The sequence below is a fragment of the Hordeum vulgare genome, chromosome 1H (assembly GCF_904849725.1).
Source record: "Hordeum vulgare subsp. vulgare chromosome 1H, MorexV3_pseudomolecules_assembly, whole genome shotgun sequence".
Lineage (NCBI taxonomy): Eukaryota > Viridiplantae > Streptophyta > Magnoliopsida > Poales > Poaceae > Hordeum > Hordeum vulgare.
This window is the reverse complement of record NC_058518.1, coordinates 172,957,844-172,974,651: the sequence shown is the minus strand read 5'-3', so window position 1 is coordinate 172,974,651 and position 16,808 is coordinate 172,957,844.

The following is a 16,808-nucleotide window of genomic DNA, read 5'->3' as shown; positions in this document are numbered from 1 at the left end:
CTCACATGAAGATTCTGATTTCCTCATATCTCTTCTTGAAGATTTATCGAACTGGCTACGTCGTGTAAACCTCTGGAATTTCCTCACGAGCATTGCAAGCTCCTGTCCAAATTCATCAGGATCACCAATTCTACCATCCGAGTCTTCTTCTTCAGACGAGGAAATTGCTTTGGCCTTCAGTGCACGTGGTCTAGAATAGCTTGGTCCATATAGATCTCTCTTTTCTTCTTGTTGGAATTCATGAGTATTGAGTCTTTTGAGTATATCAGCTGGATCAAGCATCTTGTAGTCTGGTCTTTCTTGAATCATCAGAACTAAAGTATCAAATGAAGAATCCAAAGATCTTAGCAGTTTCTTCACAACTTCGTGATCAGTAATGTCTCGAGCTCCCAGTGCTTGCAGTTCATTTGATATGTCAGTGAGGCGATCAAAGGTATCTTGGCAGCTTTCATTGTCAAACCTATTGAAGCGATTGAAGAGATTGCGAAGAACATCAACACGAGAATCACGCTGGGTTGATACTCCTTCATTAACTTTGGACAGCCTTTCCTAGATAAGTTTCGCTGAGCCCAAAGCACTCACTCTGCCATACTAGCCCTTGCTCAGATGGCCACAAATGATATTCTTCGCTTGAGAATCAAGTTTCTTGAATTTCTTCACATCAGTGGCACAGATAGTAGCAGAGATGATAGGGACGCCATGTTCCACAATATAACAGAGATCGCTGTCAATAGCTTGTAGATGCATCTGCATCTTGGTCTTCCAGAAGGGAAAGTCCTTTCCTTCGAAAGTAGGACATGCTGTAGTAACCTTAATCATGCCTGCAGTCGACATAACTAAAACTCCAGGTGGTTAAACCAAAATCACACAGAACAAGGGAGTACCTTGCTCTGATACCAATTGAAAGTGCGTTATATCGACTAGAGGAGGTGAATAGGAGATTTTTAGAATTTCATCACCGAGGAAATTCCTTTTGAGGAAATTCCTCACTGATGACTAACTTACAGCGGAAACAGTAAAGGATCAGGAGTGCAAACTTTCACTACAGCAGTTTATCAGGATGAAGAATATGAAAACAGTTTGCACAGTATGCAGGCACGCAGAAAACAGATGAGGATTAACTTGCATGAAGAACTTGGGGTTGATGAATTTTAGAGAAAATCTTCAGCGAATTCTTCAAACAGTGACAGAGAAAATCATCAACACACAATCTGAGGAATATATAGAGTTGAGGAAATAGAACCCATTTAATAGTGAAGACAGTGGTTGATGACCCAGTTCCAACTGCTCTGACAATTGTACATCTGGTTTGGAGCGGCTTGGTATTGAAACCAAAGGACACACAGTCCCGGGACACATAGTCCCTACCGTATTCTCCTTGGGCTAAGAACACACAGTCCTCGCCCAACACTCGTAGTAAGTCTTCAGGGAAGACTTCCAAACCCTCACAAACTTGGTCACCTGGAGATCCACAATTGACTGCTGGATTGCTCTAGACCATGACGCCTAACCGACTGGAGGATGCACAGTCCTCAAAGGTAAAAGGCTTCAGTCCCACACAGGAACAACTTCTTCAGTGATGCTCAATCACTTGGTTTTCGGTTTGTGGTTTGGTGTTTGGGGTATTTCCTCACTGATGAATTACTCTTGAAGACTTTGAGGAATTTGGGTTGCTCTTATGACAAGTGTCAGTTTCTAACGGAGCAGCCAACCAGCTAATGGTTGTGGGGGCGGCTATTTATAGCATGGGAGCATCCCGACATGATTTGACATTAATGCCCTTAAATAATATGACCGTTGGTTTGGATAAGACCAATGATGTGGCGTGGCTATCGATAACGGTCGGGACCCTCAACTGTGAGAGTCCTCATGTCTCTCATATTCCTCACTTGAGGCTTTTGGTAGGATTAGGCTTGGGTTGAGCATCATGAGGAAATTCATTCCAATGTGTTACCTTGACCCCCTTTAACAGTACGGTGTTCCTATTACTCAAATAGGAAGAAAATAAAACAGAAAGGATAAATCTTCATGCCGGACACACCGAATTCCTCAATTTCAATATCTACATGAGGAATATCAATTTCATCGCAAATTCTTCGCGATTAAGTTCTTCAGCTTCAGACCAATCTCTTCAACCGAAAATATACATTTTTAGGGGTCGATATTCATCTAATATTTCAAACACCTCAGCGACTTATAGATCCTGTGTACACTCAAGAACACATTAGATACTTAACCTATAAGTCTTCAAACCACCAAAATACTAGATGCACTTACAGTTCTTGATAGTGGTTGCACACACCACATGGCTGGTTACAAAAGCTTGCTGATGAATATGCCACTGACTCCATCACCACTGAAGCAAATCACTTATGCTGACAAAGGTAAAAGCAAGGTATTAGGACTTGGCAAAGTGGCTATCTCCAAGGACAGGCACATGGAAAAAGTGATGCTTGTTGAATCCCTTGGGTTTAACCTCATGTCAGTCTCAATGCTTTATGATCTTGATATGGTTGTTATCTTTGGAAAATATAGATGTGTTGTCATCATGGAATCTGCCAGATCGAAAGTCTTCGAAGGTGTAAGGAGAGGATATTTGTACATTGTTGATTTCTCCACAGGCCCTCAACTAGCCACATGCCTACTAGCAAAAACCTCAGAAGGTTGGCTATGGCATCGAAGACTAGGTCATGCAGGCATGAGGAATCTGCACACACTGGCGAAGAAGAAGCATGTCATTGGCATCAAATCAGTCAAATTCCTCAAGGATCACCTCTGCGGTGCTCGTGAGTGTGGAAAAATGACCAGATCCAAACAACCCTCGAAAACTATCATGACTACTACTCGTCCATTTGAATTGCTTCACATGGATCTATTCGGACTTACTCATTTTGCCACTCTAACAAATGCATCATCTTTATACGGCTTTGTCATAGTTGATGATTATTCTAGATATACTTGGGTGCATATCATTTTGTATAAAACTAAAGTGCAAGAAGTCTTCAAACGATTTTCCTCAAGGGCCTCGATGGACTTCGGCGTCAAAATCAAACACATTAGGAGTGATAATGGGACAGAATTCAAAAAAACAGGTCTTGATGATTATCTTGATGAACTTGGTATTACTCACGAATTGTCTGCTCCTTATACTCCTCAACAGAATGGCGTCATCGAAAGAAAGAACAAGACTCTGGTTGAGATGGCATGAACCATGCTTGAAGAATATCAGACTCCTCGTCGTTTCTGGCCTGAAGCTATCAACACTGCTTGCCATATCATCAACAGGGTATATCTTCACAAATTCCTCAAGAAAACTTCATATGAACTCCTCACTGACAAGAAACCCAATGTAAGTTACTTCAAAGTCTTCGGTGCAAAATGCGGGATTGAGATCCTCACCATAGCTCAAAATTTGCACCTAAAGCACATGAGGGTTTTATGCTCGGTTACGGAAAGGACTCGTACACCTACAGAGTCTTCAACAACTATCACAACAAGGTTGTTGAAACTATAGATGTGCGGTTCGATGAAACTAATGGCTCGCAAAGAGAGCAATTGCCTCCTGATCAAGATAAATTATCTCCCGAGGAAGCAATCAATTTCAAAGTTACTGAAGACATTGTTCCTACAGAGGAAATTGCTAAAGATATCATTCCCAGCACTGATGAAAATCAACAAGATGCTCCCGAGGAAATTGCTCCAGAACAAATTCCTCAGCCAAGACTAAATCCTCAACCAGCTCATCCGAGGATTACAAATGAAGTAGAACTTGACAAAATCCTCGATGACATCAACGCGCCAGGTCCTCTCACTCGCTCAAAAGCTTCACACTTAGTTAACTTTTGTGGGCATTCTTCTTTGGTGTCTATCACAGAACCTTCAAAAGTTGCTGAGGCTTTCATGGAACCAGAGTGGATTCAAGCCATGCAAGATGAACTTCTTCAATTCATGCTAAATGACGTGTGGGAGCTCGTCAAACGACCAAATCCTCGCAAGCCCAATATCAAGCAAGATGAGGATGGTCAAGTGGTGAGGAATAAGGCACCACTTGTAGCCCAAGGCTACACACAGGTTGAAGGAATTGATTTTGGTGAAACCTTTGCACGTGTTGCTAGACTAGAAGCTATTCGAATACTACTTTCTTATGCTAATAATCATAACATTATCTTATATCAAATGGATGTGAAAAGTGCATTCCTCAATGGTAAGCTTGAGGAAGAAGTATATGTTTCTTAGCCCCCAGGTTTTGAGGATTCGAAGAATCCAGACCAAGTCTTCAGACACAAAAGGCACTCTATGGCCTCAAGCAAGCCCCTCGGGCGTGGTATGATACATTGAAGGAATTCCTCATGAAGAAAGGCTTCAAACCTGGTTCACTCGATCGAACTCTTTTCACAAAATCCTATGACAATGAACTATTTGTGTGCCGAATATATGTTGATGACATCATATTTGGCTGTACTAACAAACGTTACAGTGATGAATTTGCTTACATGATGAGTGAAGAATATCACATGTCTATGATGCGGTAGCTGAAATTTTTCTTAGGTCTTCAAATTCATCAACAATGCGCATCTTCATACCACAGGAGAAATACCTCAAGGATGTTCTGAGGAAATTCAACATGCATCAATGCAAAGGCGCCAAGAGTCCCATGCCTACCAACGGCCACCTGTGCACTGGCGAAAATGGTAAATAATTCGATCAGCAGGTATATCGCTCGATGATTGGCTCTTTACTGTATTTGTGTGCATTTATGCCAAATATAATTCTTAGTGTTTGCATGTGTGCTCAATTTCAAGCAAAATCGAAGGAATCACGCCATAAGGCTGTGAAATATATTCTTCGATACTTAGCTCACACACCAACACTAGGATTATGGTACCCCAAGGGCTCAAATCTTCATCTCGTGGGATATTCTAACTATGACTATGGTGGTGACCGTGTGGATCACAAGTCAACTTCTCGCACTTGTCATTTCCTCGAAAGATCATTAGTCTATTGGTCCTCAAAGAAGCAGAACTGTGTTTCTCTCTCCACTGCCGAAGCTGAGTACATTGCTGCTGGATCCTGCTGTGCTCAATTGCTATGGATGAAGCAAACCCTCAAGGACTACAACATCAACATGAAGAATGTGCCTCTCTACTGTGACAATGAGAGTGCAATCAAGATTGCATACTACTCAGTACAACATTCGAAGACTAAGCACATCCAAATTCGTCATCATTTTCTTCGGGACCATGTCCTCAAGGGAAATATCCAAATCGATCATGTGAAGACTGACTATGAACTAGCGGATATTTTCACTAAGCCCTTGGATGAGAAAAAGTTTTGCAAGTTGAGGTGTGAGCTAAATATCTTAGAGTCTTCAAATGTTTTGTAAAAACATGAACACATCCTAACACTTATGCAAAATTGATGACTTAGATGTGCAACACATGAAGAATCAATTTTCTTCAAATTTATGAAGAATATCACTCTTAGAGTGAGGAAATTAATGAAGAATTTGGTTCTCAGGGCCCTACGACAATTGTACGCTGCGCCTGAAATCATCATTCTTATACGGTGGGTCACGCCTCCACCCATTTGAAAACCTTCAAGCTGCCTTTTTCTTCAAAGTTGAAATTCATTGACTTGACGCTTTGTCACAAAGTCCTCAAGTTTTTCAAAATCTTCAAAACACTTGATGATTTTCATTTGCCTATATATATATATATATATATATATATATATATATATATATATATATATATATATATATACTGAGATTTCAAAGTCCTCAACAACATTCACTTATAGCTATTTCTTTAGTTTGACATTTCATCCAAGTGAATGTGATCAGACCCTACTCCCCTCTATGCTATACTCAACCAAGTATATTCAATTCTTCTTATGCGTTCTACTTGAAACTTAGTTCAAAATCCTCAATGTGTCCTTGTCAGCTGAGGACTTTGCAACGAAATCCTCAAATCTTCAAAAATGAATTTTATGATGTTACACAGTAACTGAACCCACTTCCCACGCTAGGATAAGCACGATCTCCACCACTTCTATCGTGGGCTACACGTGTCATGCGGAGACGAATGGGCAAGGGTTGTTCGGTCCAAAAGTTTCGGCCGGACCATTTTCACTTGAGCTATAAATAGGTCTTTACCCCCTTTTGTCAAACTTCTTCGACCTCTCGTCCTTCTCTCTGCTCGAGCTCAAACCTAGCGCCACCGCTAGCAATCTCGTCTCCGGTGAGGAACATCTTCACTGCCTCGATCTCTCCATCACCGAACTCACACCAAAAGGAGAACATCTACATCCGCCGCCGCCGTAGCTGTCTTCTGCCGCCAAGTTAGGGCGCAGTAGACTCGAACCGAAGAGCTTCTTACTGTTATTGCCTCTGTTCTTCGTGTTTGTCACCTTCGCACACTCAATTCCTCAAACACTTGATGAATTTCACTAAGCCACTAAAATTCTTCATGTGATTCGTCAATTGTACAAATTTTCGAATCTGCACAACTCTAAAACCCAAGATCAGAATGCTTAGTCAAATTCCTCAACCCACTAGTAAAATTCCAAAACCCACTTGTCAAATTCTCAACTTTTCAAATTTCAGTTTCTACAAATCTGAGAACGCATATGACCTCTCCAAATTCCTCGCACCTATACTCTGTTCAAAGGTACAAAATGTCAGTTCATGAATCTCTAGGTTCTCATCAACTTAACTCATTTGCACCGTGCCTCGAAGAAACTTTGCCAGTGTCATAAGAATCTTCAAGAGTGCAAATTCCTCAGCAAAAGAATCAATAGAAGAAAATGGAAGATGACAGAAAGCAAAAGGGTGGAAGGAAACTTGAACAGAACACTGCAGTTGATATCCCTGAGGATATATACCTTGGTTACTGCACGCCAGATGAGGAAACACATGGAAAAGATCCTATGGTGAAGCGGAAAATTAGGCTTCAAAAGATAGAACGCAGGTGGACTAAGGAGTGGAAGGAATATCGCTTCGTCACTCCAAAGTATGCGAAGAAATTCGCCCTCAAGCCACCTTGCAAAAGGCCTCCTCTTGGTGATCATGAGGTTGCACATCACTCAAGCATCAAAACAGTTGAGGATTACCCTGAGGAGAAAGACAGACACTTGTCTAAACTTCAGAAGAAAGCAGAAGCTGCAGTGAAGAAATATAATGAGAAATCTGCTGCTGCCACTGCAACCACCTCTTATGCTGCTGAAGCTTCTGGTACAGCTATTCCTCAAGTGAAGTCTGTGACAAAGAAACCAAATGCCTCAAAGCCTAAAGAGCAATTGCCTCAGAAGGGTGCACCTGCGCCAAAACCTTCAACAACTACACAGGCCTCAAAGCCTGAACAAAAGCAGATTGTCAAGCATCAGCCTGCTCACTCCAGCTCCTCTGTACCATGTCCCACGAGCTCAGAGACAAAGTCTTCACCAACACCCTTGAAGACTAAAATGACTGCTGGAAGGGGCATCAGGCCCAGCCCAAGCAAAGTCGTCAAAATCCCTTCTGCATCAGAAGGAAGTGATGAATTCGATGATGAAACTCTTCAAGCCATCATCAGAAACAAGTAGGAACGAGTTGCACAAGGCTCAGGTAGCTCTATTCCTCTTGCCATGGACCCCAATGTTCTGCTGGACTTCATCAATGTCTGGTATGAGGATCCAAGCACCCCATTGATGATTTGAAGCTTCCCCCAGGTCTCAGTCATATGGTTGCCACATTCGTCAATGAGGCTAAATGGAAAGAGATGCAAGCCAAGCAAGCAAAGGCTCCAAACCTGAAGAAGGAGAAATTCGTCATGCAGAATCTCCTCAATCTGACGCTTGAAGATCTTGTGTCCACCCAGGCTGAACTAAAGACTTTGGCTGACAAGTACACGAATCTATCTGATCGTCAAAGTCTCAAGGTAAATTTCATCAAGTTTGCAACTCATGCAGTTGATGAATATAACAAGAAGGTTGCTCCTCCAGTGAAACAAAAGCTGCGTGAGTCCAGCTATTCTGTTTAGCTGATTGAAGAAGATGAAGCTGATGAACCTATTTTTGACGAAATACCTCAAGATATTCCAGCTGATGAACCTGTTGTTGAGGAAATACCTCAAGATACTCCAGCTGATGAATCTGCTCCAACTGATAAACATGCTTTAGCTGAGGAAACTGTGAGGACTGATACTTCACTAGCTCCGAAAGAGAAAATTCCTTCACCTCAACCCTCAAAGGTGAAGAAAATGGTTCTGTCTGCATGACACGTGAAGAAAACCAAAGCTGCTGAGAAAGAAGCAAAGAAAAGAAAAGCTTCAATGACCTCAGAATCATTAGAGGCCAAGCGCCCCAAGATAACTCAGACACAGTCTTCAACTGCTCTAGTGGATTCTATGCCTATGAAGGTAGCTCCATCATATGCACTTATTCCCTTAAGAATTGACTATGTTATTTTTGAAGAAGATAAGGAAATGAAAGATGCTGAATCTGAAGAAACCATGGATGAGGAAATACAAATTGATGATATTCCTCAGTCCTTCATTCCTCACAAGACATCTGATGAAACTGCTCAAGGATCAGCTTCAGCAGCTGAAGACTTTGCCTCGTCCACCAAGAAAATTCCTCAAGCTGAGGAAAATCCTCAACCTAAGGAACAGGCTGAAGAAAATGCTCCTGCATCCAATACCGAAACTGTTATTGTTGTGGTCAACACTGAAATAGCAATGATAGTATCTTCTCAAGAACAGCAGCATAATCTTCAACCAAAGCAAAATCATCCTTTTTCGAAGAGGCCAAAGTTTCAAAAGGAAGCGTTCTATGAAGAATGGATGCATTTCATCGGCGACAATCCATATGACAAGCTTCGCATCGGACATAAGAAGTTTTGGACAAGGACTCAGCTCAACTACTATGCCCCTATGCTCTGTGGGAGGAACAAAATATTTCAGCACAAGCATATTCCTCACGTTGAGATGGAAGAAATTCCTTGCTTCGCCCCAGTCCTCAAAGTTCTTCATGAAGCTGGACTGCTGCCTCTCTACACTGATATAGGTGATTGGAACAGTGATATAATTCTTCAGTTCTATGCTACTTTGCACATCTCTGGAGACCCGAAGGATATCAACACCTGGGTGCTGGACTGGATGACTCAGCACATGCACTAGAAAACTCCTGCCACTAAAATGCTGCGAGTGCTTCTAGTCTCAATTCCATCAGAACAAGCTGTGCTGATGTATGATGAGCGGGAGCTGCCCAACAAACTGATGGAAGTCCTTATGAAGCCCTTGGCCAAGAATCAACCTCCAAGGACTCTCTTTCTGGTTCAAGACTTGAAGTATGAACCACGAACCGATTACAGAATCTCGACCAATACCCTTGCACCTATCAAAGGCCATGATGATGAGGAAGATGTAGTAGGCATCATGAAGAATATCATCTTCAACATCATCCATCGCATACCTATAAACCTTCATGATTTCTTTCTGAGGACTTTGGCTGATAATGCAATGTCACCATTTGACATAAGGATTTATGCTCCGTGGATCATGAGATTCATCAGTCGCAGGTCAGGCATCAACTATCATGCTGATTTCAACAATCACATTGGATATCTGCCTCCAAGGAGAGTCATCAAGAAGACATTTGAGCCTGTTGACGGAAAAGACAAATCTTTAATAGATCAAGGAAGTCGGCTCCTTGATGGCCAGTTTCATGAAGCATAATCATATTCTTCATATGATGACACTGCTACTCAGGATCCACCAAGCCCTGTTGCCCCAAGGATAATGACTAACAGAGAACTACTCCTCAGTATTCATCAGAAGGTCGATCGCAATCACAAATGGGTAAAATGTCAATTCAGTGCCATTGTGAAAACCCTCAACGAGACTCAGAATGCAGTGAACAAAAATCACTACTATCTTCATAAGGTGTTTGATCGAACCTGGGCCACCCTGGCTCATCTGAAGACACAAGAAGAACTTGATGAATTGGAGTTTACTCAGGACTTCGACTAGTCGTGGCATCCCAAGAAGAAATTCAGGCCAATTCCAGTTCCAGACCTTGAAGACAGATTGCTTTCTTCATTCCGCGCTGCAGAATCTGATGAAGAACCAGAAGACACTGCTATTGGCCCAAGGAAGAAGCCCGTCGCCAAGAATCCTCACGCCTCTTCTTCATCAGCCAACAAGTGAAAGTCTTCATTGGGCGTTAGTCCTCAGCTTTGTCCCTTTTTCGTCACTTAATGAAAAAGGGGAGAAAACAGAGTTATTCTACATGCGGGATAAATTTTGGGGCTTATAAACTTTATTAAGTTACAAACTCATGGTTCTTCTGAAGTGTTTTATGTAATGAGTTGTAACTTAAGAGCGATGGTACTCTAACGCTTTTGAACGTTTTTCTTCGCATGCTTAATCCTCAAAATATTAATGTCCGCATGCTGAAATTCATCAGATACCATTTCTCATCATGCATTCTCAAATTCCTCATATTATATGTCATATATATGCATGATTTACAAGATACATGGGGAGATCTCCATGATATAAATCATCAATGTGCATTTGCTGTGAAAAGCAAATTCCTGAAAGTATGCACATCTTCAGGGGGAGTCTCTCAGTATCCCGTTTTAAAATTCCTCAAGCTAAGTATTTACACTTCATATTTTTATCCCCGTTGAAAACTTAACCTAATTGTCATCAACCACCAAAAAGGAGGAGATTGTAAGTGCATCTAGTGCCCTTAGTGATTATGGTGGTTTGAAGACTTATAGGTTAAGTATCTAATGTGTTCATGAGTGTACACATGATCTATAAGTCACTTAGGAGTTTGAGTTATACGGTGAATATCGACCCCTAAAAACGTATATCTTCGCTTGAAGAAATTGGTCTTATGCTAAAGATTTGAATCGCGAAGAAATTGCGATGAAATTTATATTCCTCATGAAGATACTCAAGATGAGGAACTCGGTGTGTCCTGAAGAAAATCAGTCCGAAGACTTTGAACCGTGAAGATTTATTCCTTCTGTTTCATTTTCTTCAGTCTTGAGTCATAGGAACACCATACTATTAAAGGGGGTCAAGGTAACACTACGGAATGAATTTCCTCATGATGCTCAACCCAACCCTAAACCTACAAAAGCATCAAGTGAGGAATATGAGAGACATGAGGACTCTCACAATTGAGAGTCCCGACCGTTGCCGCGATTCACGCCACCTCACCTATCTTATCCACACCAGCGGTCATAATATTTAAGGGCATTAATGTCAAATCATGTCAGGATGCTCCGAGGCTATAAATAGCCGCCCCCACAACCATTAGCTGGTTCGCTGCTCCGCGAGAAACTGACACTTGTCATTTAGAGCAACGCAAATTCCTCAGAGTCTTCGAGAGTAAATCATCAGTGAGGAAATACCCCAAACACCAAACTAGAAACCAAAAAGGAAGTGATTGAGCATCACTGAAGAATTTGTTCCTATGTGGAACTGAAGCCTTTTACCTTTTAGGACTGTGCATCCTCTAGACAGTTAGGCGTCATGGTCTAGAGCAATCCAATAGTCAATTGTGGATCGCCTGGTTACCGAGTTTGTGAGAGTTTGGAAGTCTGCCCTGAAGACTTACCACGAGTGTTGGGCGAGGACTGTGTGTCCTTAGCTCAAGGAGAATACGGTAGGGACTGTGTGTCTCGAGACTGTGTGTCCTTTGGTTTCAATACCAAGCCGCTCCAAACCATACGTACGACTGTCACATCAGTTGGAACTGGGTCATCAACAACTGTCTTCACTGTGATACGAGTTCTATTTCTTCAACTCTTTCAATTCCTTAATATTGTATGTTGAAGATTTTCATTGTCTCTGTTTGAAGAATTTGCTGAAGACTTTCTCTGAATTTCCTCAACCTCAAGTTCTTCATGCTAGTTAATCCTCACCTGCTTATTCTTTGCCTGCGTACTGTGCAAACTGTTTTTCATAATCATCATCGAGAAAACTGTTGTAGTAATACTTTGCACTCCTGATCCTTTGCTGTTTTTGCTGGAAGTTATTCATAAGTGAGGAATTTCCTCAAAAGGAATTTCCTTAGCGATGAAATTCTAAAAATCTCCTATTCACCCCCCTTTAGTCGATATAACACACTTTCAATGCACCACTTGGTGTGGATGCATTATTAGGGTATTAGAACATGTCCACAAAATTTGAGCACAAAAGGAGAAACTTGGCAATGCAAATTTGCCCAAGTTTGGTTCTGGACACAAATGGTTTCAGAATATTTTCGGGAATCAAATCAACTTGGATTGAGATGAAACTTGGCAAGATCATCACATATATCATGTGTAACTTGCTAGAATTTTACTGGAATTTATTGTGAATATTTGCTTTGAAAATATTTGAAAAGGTTGCAATAGGCATAAAGGGTTTTGGAGAGTATTGTCCACTATTTTGAACATGACCATGTGTTGAAACGCTTATATATGAAAAATATATGTCCACTGAGTTTCTCTAAATTTTCTCAAATATTTTGGAAGCAAGAAAATAATTTTTGTTCAAAAAAGATCCTTTCTGGTCCTAGAAAAACGTCTTTTAATAAAATAGGAAAATAACTTTTAAAATAATAATTTTGTGTTTTTGGGAAGTCTTTTTGATAATGGGGTTTAAATAAAATATTTGGGGCAAATCATCTTCCCTAATTTGAGGACTTGTAGTACAAATCTTAATTCTGGGGGTTTTGAAAAGCTAAATTAAAATAAATGCTTTTTGGTCAAAAATAATATTTGGTAAAATGGTTTTAGGTTCTATACACTTGGTATGGTCATTAGGCAAAGACTTGGGGCAAGGAGATGAGTCTAAAGAGTAGGAGGAAGTTTTGTAATTTAGAACACAATCAAACAAGCAAGCAATCACCATCATGTCAAGCATCACAAGAACACACAAAAGTTTATAATTGGCCCTAATTTTTTAGCTTTGTTAACTTAGTCAGGAAAGGCGAAATACAGGCTGTGACAGGCCTACCCCCTTACAAGAATCTCATCCCTCAGATAGCTAGGCTAGATGTTGAAGAGATAGAGAAATTCAGATCTGAGGTAGTCTTCACGCTTCCATGTTTCTCCTTCTTCGATGTGATCGCTCAAGTGGATCCTGAAGTTCTTGATGATACGGCATCAAATGCTTCTCTTGGTTTCATCTGAGAGTGAACGGGGTTCTTGCAGTATGCTAGTCTTGACTAGAGGTCAAGGGCTTAGTAAACAAGGTCCGAGCAAGGGTCTCGTTTGCGTGCGTATTCCAAAGTTGGAATACATGGCAAAGTAGTGTCTATGTGTGCTAGTCCGGGGTTGCTCGCGTTGGTTAGTGACATATAGATGTCTCAATATGGAATAGAAGTGTCGAGTCTTGGTGTAATTCCCCGTTGACGGGGAGGTCCTTGACTTCCTTAAACAGGTGATCTCCAGTAGTAGGTTGTCTGATTTCTTGGGAGTGTCAACATAAGCTTGAGATCTTGAACTTGAGAAGTTGTCCAGGTATGTTCCTCATTTATCTTTAGCCATTTGTCTTTGTCGTCACGGACGCATGTTTCTGGTGTGTCTTTGAGTGCCTCTTCGTAGCTACTTGTGAAAAATTCTGGGTTCAGTTTCATCTCTAAGACCAAGTTTAGAGACTCAGTGTTTAAAACAGTTTCTACCACCTAGGAAGCTTTTGAGGGCCCTAGATGAGCTGGCTACCAAAAGTATAGACCAGCCATCCAATCCCCTAGGCCTGAGGCTTGGCTAGCGGGATGAACCTTCTTTGACGGAGTTTCACCATGGTCCAGTCAGGACTTCACATCCTTCATTGGGCAAAAAGGGGCTCTTTAACTTCTCTAGATGTCCAAAGGTTTCATCATGCTTGAATGTCAATGCGTCTTGCCATAGTTGGTGTAGTCAGAAGAGGAGTGGTGGTTGACTCCTATCACTTCTTCTTCATTGTCGTGGTTTCTCAACCGTGGTGGTTCTTCACCTTGCTTGGGTAGGATTGTTTTCTACTTCTTGTAGGGTGCTTCGAGGAGTCTATCTTCTTCAAGGTAAAACCTGACACTTGAGAGGCATGGTGATCGGTTCTTCTAGGGGCTTATCCAAATAGGGCTAAGGTGTTCCTTCTGTTATTGGGTAAATGAATATGTCATCCACGTGGGAAACGCATATTTCTCCAAGCATCACATAAGGTCATTGCTTATGGGATATGTGAGAGGAGAGGGCATTTGTCCGATGGTCACTTGCCCAGGGGTTTAGTGGTGGTCGAGGTGGAGTATTGTCCATAGTCTAAGGACTTAGAGCCAAAACTTGCGGTCATAATCTGACCATATCATGGTGTTGTGAAGCTTCGGGGTTTTAGGGAACTTAGGATGTGAGTGAACGCCCATCATCTTGTCCTTGAGCACACTTTCTTAGATGCCAATAGTCCTACCTAATCATCCAACAGAATCATCCAGTATCATAAAAGATACAATGTCCTATAAGTGAACTCCAACATTACTTATGCTACTCAACTCCAAGGTTTGAGAGAAGGACTAAACCAAAATCTCATAGTACACTATAGTTAACTCATTTCTATACATATGTAAAAATCCTCGAGAAGCATACAAGCTACTAGATAATCTTCAATCCAAGTGCTCAACTCAATTTTCAAGGTCTAATGTACTGCATTTCTATACTAAGGAAACACATAATATACCAATCCAAGATCTTGTTTCCTTCCTACGAATCCAACCAAGTGGTTTATCAATCCCAACATTCATCACTTGACCCAACACGTACTCTAACAAATCCAATATTTATGGGGTCCTACATAATCACCTAGAGTCCTTTTAATCCACATATCATTGCAAGGACTACTATCACACTATATCTACGAACTCCCAATAACATGAGCAACTAAACTCCAAGGTCAAGCTTTGATAGATTCATAAATCATCCCCAACATCATCCAATTACTTCTACTTATCATCCACCAAGAAACATGGTATCATGATCAAGATCATTGGACTAAATCCAATTTATTCCGAACCATTTGGTATCATTTATCATCGACACTCTATTAGGATTACCTATTTAAATCCATATCTCATGTCCAACAGAAACTCCTACTTGTTACTCCAATTCGTTATTGTAATATCATCGATTCATAACTACTAGAATCAAGTTATCATGCCACCAAGAATTTTAGCTCGTGATCATAATTGTCCTACTGAATCCAAATTTACTCCACGGATAGGTAAGTTATGTTACTTTAGAAACTTGTTCCACCAAGTTCACCTACCAACATAAGGGTCTTACGATCCACAAAGAAAGTCTAGCTACATCCGCGAGACACTTACTATAGTCACCTCAAATAATTAGCTACATGTCGTTTATCCTTGGGACGATCCTTCCTACACCATCAAAGTTATAGTGCTAACTTGCGAATGAGTGATGTTTGTCCACAATGATTGATACGTCCATTTTGCATCATGCTTTTATGTTGATATTTATCGCTTTATGGGATGTGATTACACTTCATGGTACAATACTTATGCCTTTTCTCTCTTATTTTATAAGGTTTACATGAAGAGGGAGAATGCCGGCAGCTGGAATTCTGGTCTGAAAAAGGAGCAAGTTTGAGATACCTATTCTGCGCAAATCAAAAAGCCGTGAAAATCAACGAGGAATTATTTTGGATTTTATAAAAAATACTGGGTGGAAGAAGTACCAGAGGGGAGCCACCAGGAGGCCACAAGCCTGCCAGGCGCGGCCTACCCCCCTGGTCGCGGCTAGGTGGCTTGTGGCCCCCCTGTTACCCCTCTGGCTCCTATATTTTGCTATAAGGAGGGTTTCGTTCCAAAAAAATCATATGGAGGCTTTCAGGAGGAGACGCCGCCACCACGAGGCGGAACTTGAGCAGAACCAATCTAGAGCTTTGGCAGGGCCGTCCTACCAGGGAAACTTCCCTCCCGGAGGGGGAAATCGTCGCCATCGTCATCACCAACACTCCTCTCATCGGAGGGGGCTCATCACCATCAACATCTTCATCATCACCATCTCATTTCCAAACCCTAGTTCATCTCTTGTAACAACTCTCTGGCTCACGACTCCGATTGGTACTTCTAAGGTTGCTAGTAGTGTTAATTACTCTTTGTAGTTGATGCTAGTTGGATTACTCGGTGGAAGATCATATGTTCAGATCTCTAATGCTATTCAATTCCTCTCTGGTCATGAACATAATTATGCTTTGTGAGTAGTCACTTTTGTTCCTGAGGACATGGGATAAGTCTTGCTATAAGTAGTCACGTGAATTTGGTATTCGTTCGATATTTTGATGCGTTGTATGTTGTCTTTCCTCTAGTGATGTTATGTGAACGTCGACTACATAACACTTCACCATTATTTGGGCCTAGAGGAAGGCACCGGGAAGTAATAAGTAGATGATAGGTTGCTAGAGTGACAGAAGCTTAAACCCTAGTTTATGCGTTGCTTCGTAACGGGTTGATTTGGATCCACTAGTTTAATGCTATGGTTAGACTTTGTCTTCATTCTTCTTTCGTAGTTGTGGATGCATGCGAGAGGGGTTAATCATAAGTGGGATGTTTGTCCAAGTAAGGGCAGCACCGAAGCACCGGTCCACCCGCATATCAAACTATCAAAGTAGCGAACGCGAATCATATGATCATGATGAAAACTAGCTTGACAGAAATTCACATGTGTCCTCGGGAGCGCTTTACCTCATATAAGAGTTTGTCCAGGCTTGTCCTTTGGTACAAAAGGGATTGGGCCACTTTGCTGCAACTTTGTTACTTTTGTTACTTGCTACTTACTA